The sequence below is a fragment of the Melospiza georgiana genome, chromosome 10 (genome assembly GCF_028018845.1).
Source record: "Melospiza georgiana isolate bMelGeo1 chromosome 10, bMelGeo1.pri, whole genome shotgun sequence".
Lineage (NCBI taxonomy): Eukaryota > Metazoa > Chordata > Aves > Passeriformes > Passerellidae > Melospiza > Melospiza georgiana.
The window spans coordinates 9,962,959-9,976,631 of NC_080439.1; positions in this window are offsets into that span (position 1 = coordinate 9,962,959).

The following is a 13,673-nucleotide window of genomic DNA, read 5'->3' on the forward strand; positions in this document are numbered from 1 at the left end:
CTCAAGTGGTGGGTTAATTCTGTGTAGCTGTTTTGTTATTGTTGCAAAATAACCTGTAAGTCTATAAATATTCTGCTTGTATGGAATTGTTGTACTGTGCTGGGGATGCAAAATCGCTTTGGCTTTTCTGGAAAGGGATTTTATTTCTGCACTTTTTTGCGTCTTGCTGGGCAAAGGCCTTTGCTGGGAGGTGGGAGGGGGGGATGATGCAAAGCCTTGCAATCAGTGTCTCGGGCGGGTGTCGCAGGGGGTGCCGAGGAGGGGACCTGTCACCCCAACCTTCCCCGCTCCCCCGTGCACATGTAGCACCCTGGATGTAAATCTCTGGGGATTTCTGCGCCGGTTCCCCAGCCTCGCGTGTTTATTTCCTGGGGCCCTGCAGCAAGGCTTGGCTTTAGGGGTGGTTCGCATCGCTCATTTTGCTTTCCCGGACGGGTTTTTGGGCTGCGAGCTGCCGGTCGGGGTGGTGGGGAGCGGGGGAACGCACGCTCTGGGCTGTGCAGGCATTCCCGGGCCCTGGTGATTAATAGAAATTTGTTTACGGGAATAACCACTGCAGGTCACGGTGCCCTCGGTCCACCGGTGCAGTTGCTCGGAGCTACTGATTCCAGCCCTGGCGAGCCCACGGAGCGGCCGCCTTGGACGCAAAGTGCCCGGGTGCTGCCTTTATTTTAATTTCTCAGCTGAGCTCTTGAACCGAAACATTTTAAAGCAAGGAGGTTGGGCGGCGGGGAGGGGGGGGTAATAAATTAGGAAGAAAGCCCTTCTGCTAATACGACTCGTCATTAAAAATAGCCCGGTGGCAAGACAGGGATGGTACTCCCGAGACACTCGAGGTGGTACAGATATGCTGGAGAGACGGCTTCCCTGTAGTTAAAATGCGGTGTGGGATTCCCAGGGAGCGAGCGCGGCTGGAGCTGTGTGACTTGTGCGACTCCGATCCCGGCCCGGGGCAGGGAGGGGGCTCCCGGCTCTGCAAGTGACCCAAGGAGGGACGGACCCGAGTGGCAACTCTGTTCCGGGATTTTGATTTGGTTTTTTTTTTGTTCTTTTTCCCCAGCAATGAAACCCAAAGGAAGGGGGTTGTTGGGAGCGACAGATCTGTTCTGTTTGTCATTTCTCTGCAGTGCGTGACGCTTTCGCTTTAGCCGGAGCCCAGCGAGCCCAGCGCCCGCGGGACGCTCGGGAGCAGCAGCGGCAGGGCTGCCGCTTGGGGGATTTTTGGTGGAGACCCGAGGTCGAGCACAGCTTCCGTTCAAGTAGCACTCTTATGGGGGAGATTTCTCACTCTGCCCGGCCACGGCCAAGCCGAGCTTGCATCAGTTTCCATCCTAACCCGCCTCGTTGCGGGGACATAGGGAGCAGCCAGCAGCATCCCTTTCGGACTGGGAGCTGAGCGGCCTGGGCGCCTTTGCTGAGTTTTTGGCCTTTCTGCTCTGGTGTCATACCTTCTCCTACTCCCTCACTGTCACTCACGGCCTGGCTGCAGCTACCCACAGGCTCTTGCCACCCGCCTCTGCTCCCCACTGCTTCCTGCTGCCCCAAAACCAACAGTAGTCCCTGGGCTGCCTCGCTGGGGACTTGAGGGAGCTGGGGATGGAGTCATTTTCCTGGGAGCCCTCTTCCACCATTAGCCAGAGGAATCTTTGCTGAGTGCGGCCTTGACATCCTCTTCCCTTGCCTGTCCCAGCTCTGGGGACCTGCACGGCTGGCGGTGGTGGTGGCTGCCAGGGTGGCAGTGTCCCAGTGGGACAGCTTCCCCTGCCTCCACAAGCGACAGCAAGCGTTTTCTCTTTGGGGGACAACGGCGGCCCCGTGGTGGGGAGGGTGGCTGGTGGGAGTGTGCAAAGCCACGGCAGCCCCATGTCGGCCGTGGGACGTTTCTCAGCGGCTCCGGGCTCAGCGTGACTCCTGCACACCCACGAGGTGCCTGTGTGGCACGTGGAGGAGCAGCAGCTCGGCCCTGCCTGTGGGAGGCCGTGGCAGCCCCGCTGGGGGGGGCCAGCCCCATGCACCCCTCTCTCAAAAAGACCCTCTACGCTGCAGAGAGCTCCTCACCCAGGCAAGGGTTTGAACCCCCCAGTGCCACCCCTCAAAGTGGTGGCAGTGCTGGCACAGGGGTGATGCTGCTGGGAAATGGTCCCCCTTGGAGCTGGCAGGGGTATTTCTGGTGGTGCTGGAGCAGCTCCAAGGAGCAGGAGCAGAGGCAGGAGCAGTGCTGGGCATTGCCGCAGGTGCCTCACACCCTCCCATGGACTGTCCCTCTCCAGCTTCTTCATGTCCTCCCCTGGCAAAGCTCCTGGGATGAAAAACAACCCCTCTGCCTGTGTGCTGGCACGCAGGGCACAGAGCAGTGTGAAATTATTCAGCCATCCCTGGGAGCTGCCCTTGGGTGCTGAAGGGCCTCGGAGCTGGAGGTGCTACTTGGCAGTGAGGGGAGTCCCCGGGCTCGGGTCGTTTCCCTCCAGGGGACACAGATCAGGTTTTTATGGTATATCGAGGCCAGTGCGTATTTTTCCCAGGTGAACCGCACCCTTGGAAAGAAGTGCCTTGTCTTCTACAAAACACTGCTTAAATAAACAGTACCCCACTATAATTTTTTCTTTTGAAATTAACTCCTTCAGGCCATAAGGCTTCCCCATCTTCACACAAAAATAACTGCCAGGACATTTAAAGGGAAAAAAAAAATGCGTCTAAGAGAGAAAAGTTTAGCCTGACAGAAGAGAGCCTGTGAACCTCTCTCTTTCCCCGTGGCCCTAGAGGATGGGTTTCAGGGACAGCCTGCCCGTTTTGAAGCTGGGTGCCACTGCATGAGGATGGGTTTAAGGGACAGCCTGCTCATTTTGGAGCTGGGTGCCACTGCATGAGCGTTACTTAAAAGGAGTTTTCTGCATATTAATGCGAATGCAGCGAGGCCAGGCTGCGCAGGGACAGCCGAGTCCCTGCCTGAATTCAGCTATCTTGTTTTCTAATCTAACCTACTTTTTTTCTTTTGCCTTTTTTTTTTTTTTTTTTTTTTGTCAGAGGCCAGTGCTTTGCAGGAACCTGTTCTCAGTGCAATCTCAGAGCTTTTTGTGGGTGTCTGATTTCTGTAACACGTTTTGGTTTCCAGTATGAATGTAATGTACAGAGAACATCATGACACTGCTCTAGGTGTATGTGATCTTATCTACCTGACATTTAAGGTTTTTTTAAACCGTCCAATTCATCTGATTTGCATAAAAATCACATGATTTTACTTTTTTTCCTCCTTTTTTTTTCATGCATCATCATAACAAACTACTAAGGTTTACCAGGCTGTTTTATGTCTGTCAGCATGAACATGGGGCCCGTTTCTCTCGTCTTCATTCCTCCCCGATGGATGTTGGGGATGTAAAAGGTGGCACTTGGAGGGGACTTGTGATTGCAGCCCTCCATTGAAATCCTTAATAAGCAATTATGTACAGTTTAACTTCCCAGAAAACAAAGCAGCTAAGCATGCATGCCATGCAGTTGTTGTTAATTTAAATAGTTGAGACTTCTTTTTATTGATAAGGAAACTCCTCTGGAACAGCCCCCCGGATCCCAGCAGGCTCCCCCTGCTGCAGCCGTCCTCATTACAAAACAAGGCCGCAATTAAAATAAACTCCAAGAGCTAAATAAACTGCTGCCTCTCGCTGGTCATGTGTTAGCTTTAGCCTTTAACGCAGAACAAAATGTTTTCCTGGGTATGGGAAGAGGCATGGGCTCCGACCAGGAGGAGAAGAGGGAGCAGCAGCTGGGCCTATGGGAATGGCAGGCAGTGGGGTGCTGCAATGCTCATCGGGGCTCCTTTCTCTTGCTTTCTTTTTATTTTTTTCTTGTTGTAAATTTGAGTGTTTGTGTTCTAACTCAGTCTTTACTGCAAGGGAAAGGGCTGGAAGTGGAAAAACTTGAATGTTGTGGTAAAACCTGGCTGTCCCAGCACGCCCTGGGCACACCTGAGTGTACCTCTCTCTCGCCCGGCCTGGCTCCCACCGAGCCCACTGGCCACAAGCCCCCGGCCCAGTCTGTGTCACTCCCTTTGCAGAGGCTTTAGGTGGCTGCAGATACCCCTTGGCAAATGCCAGCATCTGGATGTGTACTGGAAAGGGAAGCACAGGGTGCCCTGGAGGACAGGACCAGTGGGATGAGGTTTGGATGGAGGGAGGGACAGCCAGGGCCTGTGGAGGGGAGTGTGGCAGGCTGGCCCTCAGTGCCTCCATGCCATGCCATGGCTCCCCTCACGGCCTGAGAACACGTTTTAACCCCCGTGCCGTGTCCAGGCGTCCTGTTTGGGATGCTGAATCACCCTCAGATGAATACTCTGCAAGAAGAACTGCTCTGATGATGGAGGGGTGTACATCCACGCTGTGCGCACGTCAACCCCCAGGATAATATTCTGGCAAAATTGCCCAAATAACTGGCATATCTGCTTGGTGCCAGGAGACAGTGTAGACTTGCCTGTCAAAAATTACTTTCTTGCCACAGAGGAGCAAGATATCTGCCTGTCTCCTGCCTGATTTCCCAAACTGGCTGAGCATAAACAGCAGTTCTCGGAAGGTGGGTAAGGACTGTCCTCATTCCACTGAGCACTCACAGCCCCACATCAGTTCTGCCCCATCTCTCCCACCCTGGACCCAGTCGATTTTTAACCAGTTATGGACCAAAGCCTGTCCGTGCCTCAGCAGGGCTGTGCCGAGTAAGGAGCCTCCTGGCAGGGGATGTGATGGGGCAAGCCCAATTCCTTGCTTGTCCCCAAATCTTGTCATCCTGGCACCCATCAAACTGAAGTGTGTGACCAGTGGAAGCTGAAAATCCCTGTCCCATGGCTGAGCAGCACTACTGACATCTTTTCTTTTCAGCAGATCTGTCAGAGCTCAGACATTACAATGATAAAAACCTCGCTAACCCCTACAGATACTTCTCTGATTAGGAGTTGTGCTGAGGTAGTTCAAACCAAATGTGTAAGTTGCTTTGTTGGGGAAAAAAGTAGTAAAAAGAATAAAAGGCAGTGCTTGCTTTGAATGGTTTATAATATTATTTATTACTCCTACGTCTCAGACAATCTTGCAGATACCTGATATTAAAAATCAGCAGAGAGACTAAGAAGAAGGACAATGCCTCAAACTTTTAGAGGCACAAGCACATTGTAATTAAGAGAGGGATTTGCATTGACCCTGATCGTTTTGAAACAGGCCTCTAAAGTTCAGGCTAAACTAGCCTGGTTTATTTCTGTTTTTCCTTTAATAACTCCCCGGACTCTCAGCCAGTAGAGTACTGTGTGAATTTCAATTTCTCTCTTCAAATAAAACATCGACGTAATTTTTATATTCTTTGAAATGATCTGTGCAATTTTGTTCACGGAAACTCTTTGATTTAGACTTAAAGGATTTAGTGACTGAATAGGAGGGTATCTGGAAGTAATGGTGAAAATGGTGATTATTTGTTTTACTGCCTTCTGGAATTCTTTTATTTCTCCGTACTATCTCTAAAAGCATGTCTGGCAGTAACAAGCTGTCTCTAAAAAGAATTCAATTAAATGTATTGCCAACAGAATATTTTATAATTTTTTATACCAGTAGTTAGAGTGTTAAATAATATATTAGTAGATTTATAGACTACATTTAGGTATGACTATGAATAGCTACAGTAAAAACTCAGAATATTCATGTAAAAAGGGAGGGGAGGAAGTTTGGTTTCTGGGGTTTAAGATTTTTTTCTCCTCGTCCTTATTTGAGTTTCAGTTTTGGGACTTAAAAAGAATTAGATTTTCACATCTTTTTTTCTGTTATTCTCGAATGACAAGAAAAAGTCAGCTATTTTTTGAGACAAAAATTCCCGTGAGATTTCTCCTTGTTTTAAATAATTAAATATTAAAGGAGTAAGAAAGAAGCAGGCAGATCCTACGATATGGACATGAATCAAATGGGATATTTATTTGCATAGGTACATGGCAAACAGGAAAAAATCGATCCCGAAGCTGTATGAAATTGCCAGTTACTCCATTACAGTGTTACAAATAGATTATTGCCCATAAGAATGTAACTCTTAATGTACTAAAAATAATTTAATGCTAGGATTATATTTATTTAATTTGGTAAATGACAAATACATTTTTGATTCCTATAAAGCAGAAATAAACCATCTCCCAGGAACTGGGAACTAAACCAACTGCTCCCCCCACCCCTCCTAATTTTTTATTGACTTTTTTTCCTTTTTTTTTGGTTTTTCTTCTTGTTTTTTTTTTCATTTGCAAAGTCTCATCGGCTCTTCTGAATTTTGCAGTTCATTTCTCATTCCTTCTCCCTCAATAAAAATACTTTTCATCAGAAAACTCGATACTTTTTTCCTTCCGAGCCTCCCTGCGAATTGCCTCTCTCCCTCCAGCCAAGTTTCGAGGATCAACAAGTTAAACTTCCAAAAGATTACAAAGGTACAAGTGGGCTGCTGAAGAGGTGAATCATTAAACGTAAGGTGAAGTATACGACTGCAGAAGGTTTCAATTAAAGTGACAGTCGAGGCAGCCTTTGCCTGCCCGGGAAGGTTTGCTTTTATTGTCCGAGCCGTGCTGGGAGCTGCGTCCATCCCAGGCAGGGAGGTTTGGTTCCCAGTGTCTGCATTCTGCATTCCCAGGTCTGCTGCTGCCCCAGTCCTCACTCCTGAAACAACTCCACCGGTTTCAGAGTGATAAATCTGACTGTGACAGCATTAAAATTTGGGAAAGGAGCCAGATCTCCTTTATGTCCCAGTCAGGCTGGAATCAAGAAGCCCACCTTGGAACTGCCTTCACCCAATGCTCCTCATTACCACGTCCTGAGGAAGAGCCCACAGCCTTCCCCATTCCTTCCCCAAATCCTGCTTGCTCCTATTTATTTTTATGTTTTTAAAGTAGTTTTGGTTTAATATCACAGTATATTTAAGGAGCAGCCCCAGGGTGGAGGGAGAAATGTGAGATCCTTGCCTGGTGATGGAAATCCTGCCCCGCTGCTGCCCTTGTCCCCACATCCCTGCATCTGCTCGGCATGGGGCACCCCTAGTCCTCCTACCAAACGTCTCATGGGTGCTCAGGGGCTGTTTGCCCTGACACAGAGCCTGTGTCCATGCACAGAGGGTAATGCAAAGACAGCCAGTCCACGGGCAACTGCCCCGCATGGAGGTCCCGTGGGCTTGGAAGCAGTACGTGCAATGCTGGGCTTTTTCTTCCTGGCTTTTTGGAGTACAGGCAGCACGGTGGTGAGGTAGGAGGTAGAAAGGGGACAGGCTAGATATTGTCCTGACATGGAGCAATGTTGTGACATTTTTTGGCACTTTGCTGATTCAAATTTTAAGTATTTCTGAGTTTTACATTTTGCTCTGACATGTTCCCATGTTGCAGCCCTGAGTGTGGATGATATGCTCGCCACAAGGATGCTCCAGCGATTGGGTTAATTCCCTCCTACTAATTCCTTACATAATCATGTGGGCTCAGATCCTCAAAAGTATTTGTGTGCCTGCCTCCCTTGGAAATCAGAGAGTTTAATTGTCTGCTAAAATTATTGTGTTTTGTTTTGAAAGCAGAGCAGGAAATAAACTTGGATTTTATGAGATTTGTTTTGCCTCTCCGTGGCCACAGAACACTTTTTTTACCTTTGCAAATGAACTTCCTGTTAAATAATGTAGTGCCCAGATTACAGATGGGTTTTTACACAGTGACCAACAGGAACTTGAGTGCCAGCATAAGTTAGGGAAGCTGGGTCTTGGCCTTTTGGTACTTCTGGTCCTGGTTAGTAAAATGTGTGTAGGACAATGGCAGAGTCTTGAAGAAATGCTGGAGGGAAGAATCCATTAAAGCCTGTGAGATGCTGAGATAGGAGGATAATAGAGATCACGTCAGTGAGAGATGCCATCTATTACAGATAAGGATTGCACAGCTGACTGCATCTCCCCCTCTGGAAATGGCTCCTTTCTTAGTTTCATTTTTGGTTGTACAACCCAAAAGAATTCTTCTCACTCCTTGGCATTTGTCCCCTTCAGATATTTTATGCAATACGGAAGAGGGAGGAATCAAAATTCCATGACATTGAAGTTCATTGCCGATTCTGCTCACGTCAGTTGAAATCAGTCACTAAAACCTCAGCCTGCAGGACCCCGTGCTCTGTATTTTTCTAGTCTAGGTAATCGCGATGGCAGCAGGGGGAGGTAAGTAGAAGGAAAAATGAACTGATTTCATTAGGTGTTAGAAGAGCTTATTAGAAAACAGGAGAAAAAAAAGCAATAAAATTACGAAGACGGGAATTAAAACAAGTGATGAAATCCAGTCTCTGCTGACTGCAAGGGGACACTTCTCACGCACCCTTTCTTGGTTTGGAAGATGCCCAGGCATTGATAAACATTTTACGAGAATTCAACTCCACAGCAGCAAGCGGCGGCGAATACCAAGAGAAAATATACTCGTGTGCCAGGATCAGCCCAGCAGCTTCAGAGGCAGCATTTAACCTGCTGCCTAACAGCCTCTGGGCCCTGTTTGGGTTTGTTGTCAGCCAGCAATCTGGATCTGCACTATACCTGGGTTATATTTAGGACAATTAAATTAATTGCTGGAACAGACAACCCTTTTTAGACCCAAGGCACTTTGCCCCCCTTCTCGATACCGTAGGGCTGATGTAGTGATTCTGGGGCTTTGGTTTGGCAGTCAGAGCATGTGTGTGTTTTATGTAAGAAGCAGCAGTGGGGATGGATGCTACTAGACAAATATTTGGTTAATTTTTGTAATTATTAGTAATAACAATACTCTGCTTTCTCAAGCACCTTTTATGTCTGGGTGCTTTTGAAACACTGGTAAAGCCAAGTGATGCAGCTCCATTCTAGGGGCTGTAATTAGCTTTAGCTCCACTTTGTAGATGTGGAAAAAGAGGTGGAGGGAGGCGGGAGGATTCAAGGTACAGCAGAGCTGGGGGGCGGTGCCCTGAGCAGCAGCCAGCAAGAGCTACCAGAAGTAAAGCTCAGGCCTCTGCCAGCCTCTTGGTTGAGCTGTTCTGAGAGACAAGCTCATCTCACCACGCTGTGCTGATATTTGGGCCAGCGCCTGAGCAAGGAGTCTGAACTTTTTCTCCTAGGAGGTTCAAACACACCCTGTCCAGGGTATCCCTTGGCCATCTGCCCCACCTGCCCATGTCAGCTCCCCTCATTGTCAGAAGTGATGGGACAAGATGGTTTCATGTAGTTCCTCTTCCCAACCCTCCTCCTGACCGGGCTCCGCGTGCCCATGGGATGAGAAGGGTCCCTCAGTGACCAAGAACAGGAGGAACCTGCTGGGCTTTGGAGCCTGGTCCCCACAGGCCTGGGTTACCACATCCTCTTTGGCCAGGTTGGCTTTTTGCCTCTGCCTGTCTGTCACAAGATCTCTTTCCCCACATGGTTAGGGTGTTTCTTCCACTTTCCTCCCAATGCTGGTTCACAGACCATTGGTCCCCCACCATGCTTAGGTCAGCTCTGTACCAGCTCTGCCCTTTTGCTGTGGTCTGCTCTAGATCTCTTGGACATCTGTGTCCAGGCTGTGTTTTTCTTGGTAACAAATGATAACAAACTCATGAACTTGCCATTATCCCTTAGGAAACTCAGTATTTCATTCCAAAATGAGCCCTCTGAGATTTCAAGGCATGGATTGTGATTTGCATGGGCTCTTCCAGTCCGCACCTTCCTTCAGTAGGGTCATGTCACGTTAGCTGAGATCTAGGCCTAAAACAAGGATGGGTAAGTTCTAAATCTAATCTTAAATAAAAAAAAAAACAAAAAAAAAAACAAAAAAACAACCAAACAAAACGAAGCAACAAAGAATTAATAATCTATTATTTCTATTCTATTTTTTCTCTTCTGTTCCATTTTCATCCATCCCGAATGTGTCTTCCCAGCAAGTTTACTGGCTTAGGCCCTCAGTGCCAGCACAGAGATTCTGGCTGCAATGCTGAAATTAGTTAAGCCCAGCAGATTGTCAAAGCTTCAACTCAACACAAGGATTCAATCACCTAAGTATATTTTCAGCTCCCAACTGACCTGGTGCTTCTCTCTGTTATTATCCGTGCACAATCTCTCCTGCTGTGCCAAGATTCCTGTGTTCTTCATTTCTCTTCCGTCTCTGATGCCACAAAGTCAAGTGAATGTCTTCAAGGAAATCTCGGTAATAAAACCTATTTCCTCTTCCCAGCTGCAAAGAGAAAACAGAGTAATAGTTTCTTTATCCATCAGGGACCGGTTAATGCCTCACTCCTCATCATCACCAAATGCAACTAATAAAGGAGTAAAGGAGATTTGGCAGTTTAATGCAGCAGCTAATTTTGTGCCTGCTGCCCTGCCAGAAAGTATTTTCACTTTTGGGTGATGCCAGAACAGCAGAGCTGATTAATTAGCCTTCTCTTGAGCAGGAAGAGCTCAGCTAAGATGCCTGAAGCCCCCAGACATCCCAGGCATTGGCCAACCTTGTTAGTAGCCGGCGTTCCCAGTATCTCAGGGGTTCATCGGTCTGCCTGTCTGGGTAAGGCAAAAAGACGACAGTGCAGAGTTTTCCCTCGGGAGGGAGCAGATCTGTTACACACATCAGGTCTAACTCTGAGACAGAGAGAGCTGGCTGAGAATGCTCAGAGCGTGGAGGAGCTGGCACAGCACCACTGACGTGTGGCTCACAGCAGGTCCCTGCAGAGCCCAGTGCTGCCTGGGAGGGACACAGTGCACACACTTCCCAGTCCCTCTGCAGATGTGGCTTTGGAGGGGTCAGCACTGCAGCTGTTGCACACAGGCATGGAGATCCATGGAAAACAGTGCTTGAGAATAGTAAATATGTTTATTAGATGAGCAGAAATGCAAAACAAGGAAACTCCAGCCTTGATAGGGAGTCTCTCAGCAGAGACATTCAGACTCCTTCCTTGACTGAGAACAAATACACAGAAAACACAATCCACGTGTGAGGACACCCTCCAGAACAGCACGAGCTCCACAAGACCACAACAAGCAGAGCTCCTGTACCAGCTAAGTAGTGCTCTCCATGGGTCATTAACACCTCCTGAGCTCTTCCTGTCCTGCCTTCATCTTCCAGGAGGTGTTTCTGAACAGCTTAAGACATGGACAGATTAATTAAACTTGAGGACAGGACCAGGCAGTTTCTACAGGGCCTGGTCATTTTCCTTCCCATGTAATTTCTCAGAGGTTTTATGGTAATGCCTGTAAGAGTTTGCAAGACCAGGAACTCGATGAGTGTGTTCACAGACAGAGAAACTTCCTTCAAGCACATGAGATGTGTAGGATCCAGCAAAACAAGTCCTTTGTTCTTGGTTGGGTCCTCTTTAGATGCTATAACAGTAATGATAATACTGAGAATTTCAGTCTGGAGACTTGGACAGCCTCTGCTGTCTGGGAGGTGGTGAGGGGACAAGTGGCTGCAAAGAGGGGGGCACGTGAGTGGTGTGGGGTGCTTCTCCTCTGGACCTGCCTCTGGGCTGCAGTGTGAACCTGGGCAGGTACACCAGTGAGAACACCTTCACAGGGGCCAGATAGCTCTGCTGCTTTTGTAATGGGTGCAGAAAAAGAGATGCTCCAAAGAGGCCCTTCAACTAAAGGAGCAGTCCATGGCAGGCTGGCTGTGCCCTTTACAGACCACCCGGATTGCAGGTGTTCATATACACCCCCTGTTTGGGTTTCTTCTGGCTATTCCTGACTCCTTGGGCTTTCAGAGCATCACTTCTGCCAGCCCCATGTGTCAGGCTGAATTTCCCCACTTGGTTGCCTATTCCTACATCTTTAGTAGGAAGCATGGGCTTATACCCTGCTGCAGGTAGGTGAGGTTTAAGCCAGTCTGTAAAGAAATCCTGTTGGAGGGAAGCATAGTGTGTCTTGGACAGAAACACAGAGCAGCTGGTGATAGCTGAAACTTGCCGTTTCTACATGCCAGACTGCTAAACTGCAACACACACAGAGAAGACCTTGATCCAGCCAAGGAGATAAGGTGTTTCAACTGGTACAAAGTAGCCAGTACAGAACTAGACTGAAAACGCAGAGAAAGTTGAAACTCTGAGGTGGTGGTGCAGCTGGTGATGGGGCACAGCCTTCAGGCACAGCATGCTGTGATGTGTTACGGAGATAAGGGACAACAAGAACACAGCCAGAGAATGGAAGGAGTATCAGTTTTGCATTTTTCTGGAGTGAAACACTTTTCCTTGTTAAATGTGTAGTACTGGTGTTTCCCTCACATTGTAACCAACTTCACGATGAGGGGAAATAAGTTGCTTTTCTTGCACAATCCAGCTTTGATATGGTTAATCCAGCTGGCATAAGACCCTTGGGGTTGCTTGTAGGATGCAATGACGGCGCTGTTAGGAAGGATGGCCTTGGTGCTTCCTGGGCATGGTGGTGTGTGTGCAGTATGAGAGCCTGGCGAGGCTGAAGGCTCCCCTGACCTTGCAGGGCAGCCCCTGTGCCCAGGTGAAGCTGCCCAGGGCTGGGTGGGCTGGGCACAGCCGGCGCTGCCGGGGCCATGCGCTGCCTGCGTGCTCGGCAGAGTCTGACAAATCAACTCGCCTGGATTTATCTTGCTCTCCCAGATGATATCTTGCAATGTCTCAATCCTATTGCTCCAGCCCAGGCTGGCAGATAAGAGGCAGCTCGTGCCTCGCTGGGGCAGGGTTTAGCAGCCCGTGAGTCCAGCTGGCAGGAAGCTCATTGCCTGACTGCGAGGGGACGGAGCTCTCTGCTGTGGCAGTCACGAGACCAAGAAATGCTTTTTCTTCAGAAGAACTTGTTGATTTTAAAAATAAAGCAGCCGTGGCCTATGCTCCAAGGAATGTCTGGGATCAGGAAAAATGGAAAGGCATTTTTCTGTTCCTAGAGTGATTTGCACTGTAAAACCTAAACAATGTTTGTTCCTCTGGACCTCCCCAGCTCCACACTTCTGTGGTATTTATCAACACAGTGTTTTAGTGAATGATCTTCCTCCAGTTAACTAACATGACTTAAGTAGCATGGTGATATTGCCAAATTCTTGATATCTGACAGCTTCCCTCTTCCTACCCACAGAGCTAAGTGGATCCAGGGAGTGCTTCATTCATGGACCCAGCAGGCTGACCTGAAACTATCTTCGGACCAAGCCAAGGCCCAAACCTGTGAAAACTTATGTACTTGCTCAGATTTTATAGCATGAGTAATCTCGGAGACTGAACATATTATTGCTATCATTTATTCATACATGCTATCTCTATTCCTCTCTCCCAGTATTATCTGAGTGTCTTGTAAACATTAATGAATGACTTTCAGGTTCCTGCACACTGCTTCATTGTTTGGGCAGCAGGTCACAGGGAATGATTAAAGTGATGGGAAAAAACGGCAGGTTGGATTAAAAAATGTCTGGTTTATTAACATTCCTTTGCCTAGCTTCTGCAACATAGGAAATTCAAGGTACCCTAATGTGTTTTTTGAGACTTGAAACTAGGAACCATTTCCCAAGCTGCTTTGCTCCATTCCCATCTGAAGGGTTCATGAAAATCATTAGAGATGTCTGCAAACCTTGCTGCCACTAAAAAGTTAATGTACACAGCTACAAACCAGATTATCGAGTCATTTTGGATTATTTCCTCTTATTTAACTTACCTCTTAGAAAAATGTTGCTCCTAACCTTTGTTACCTTCTTTTATTGACCACCGCCATTTTCA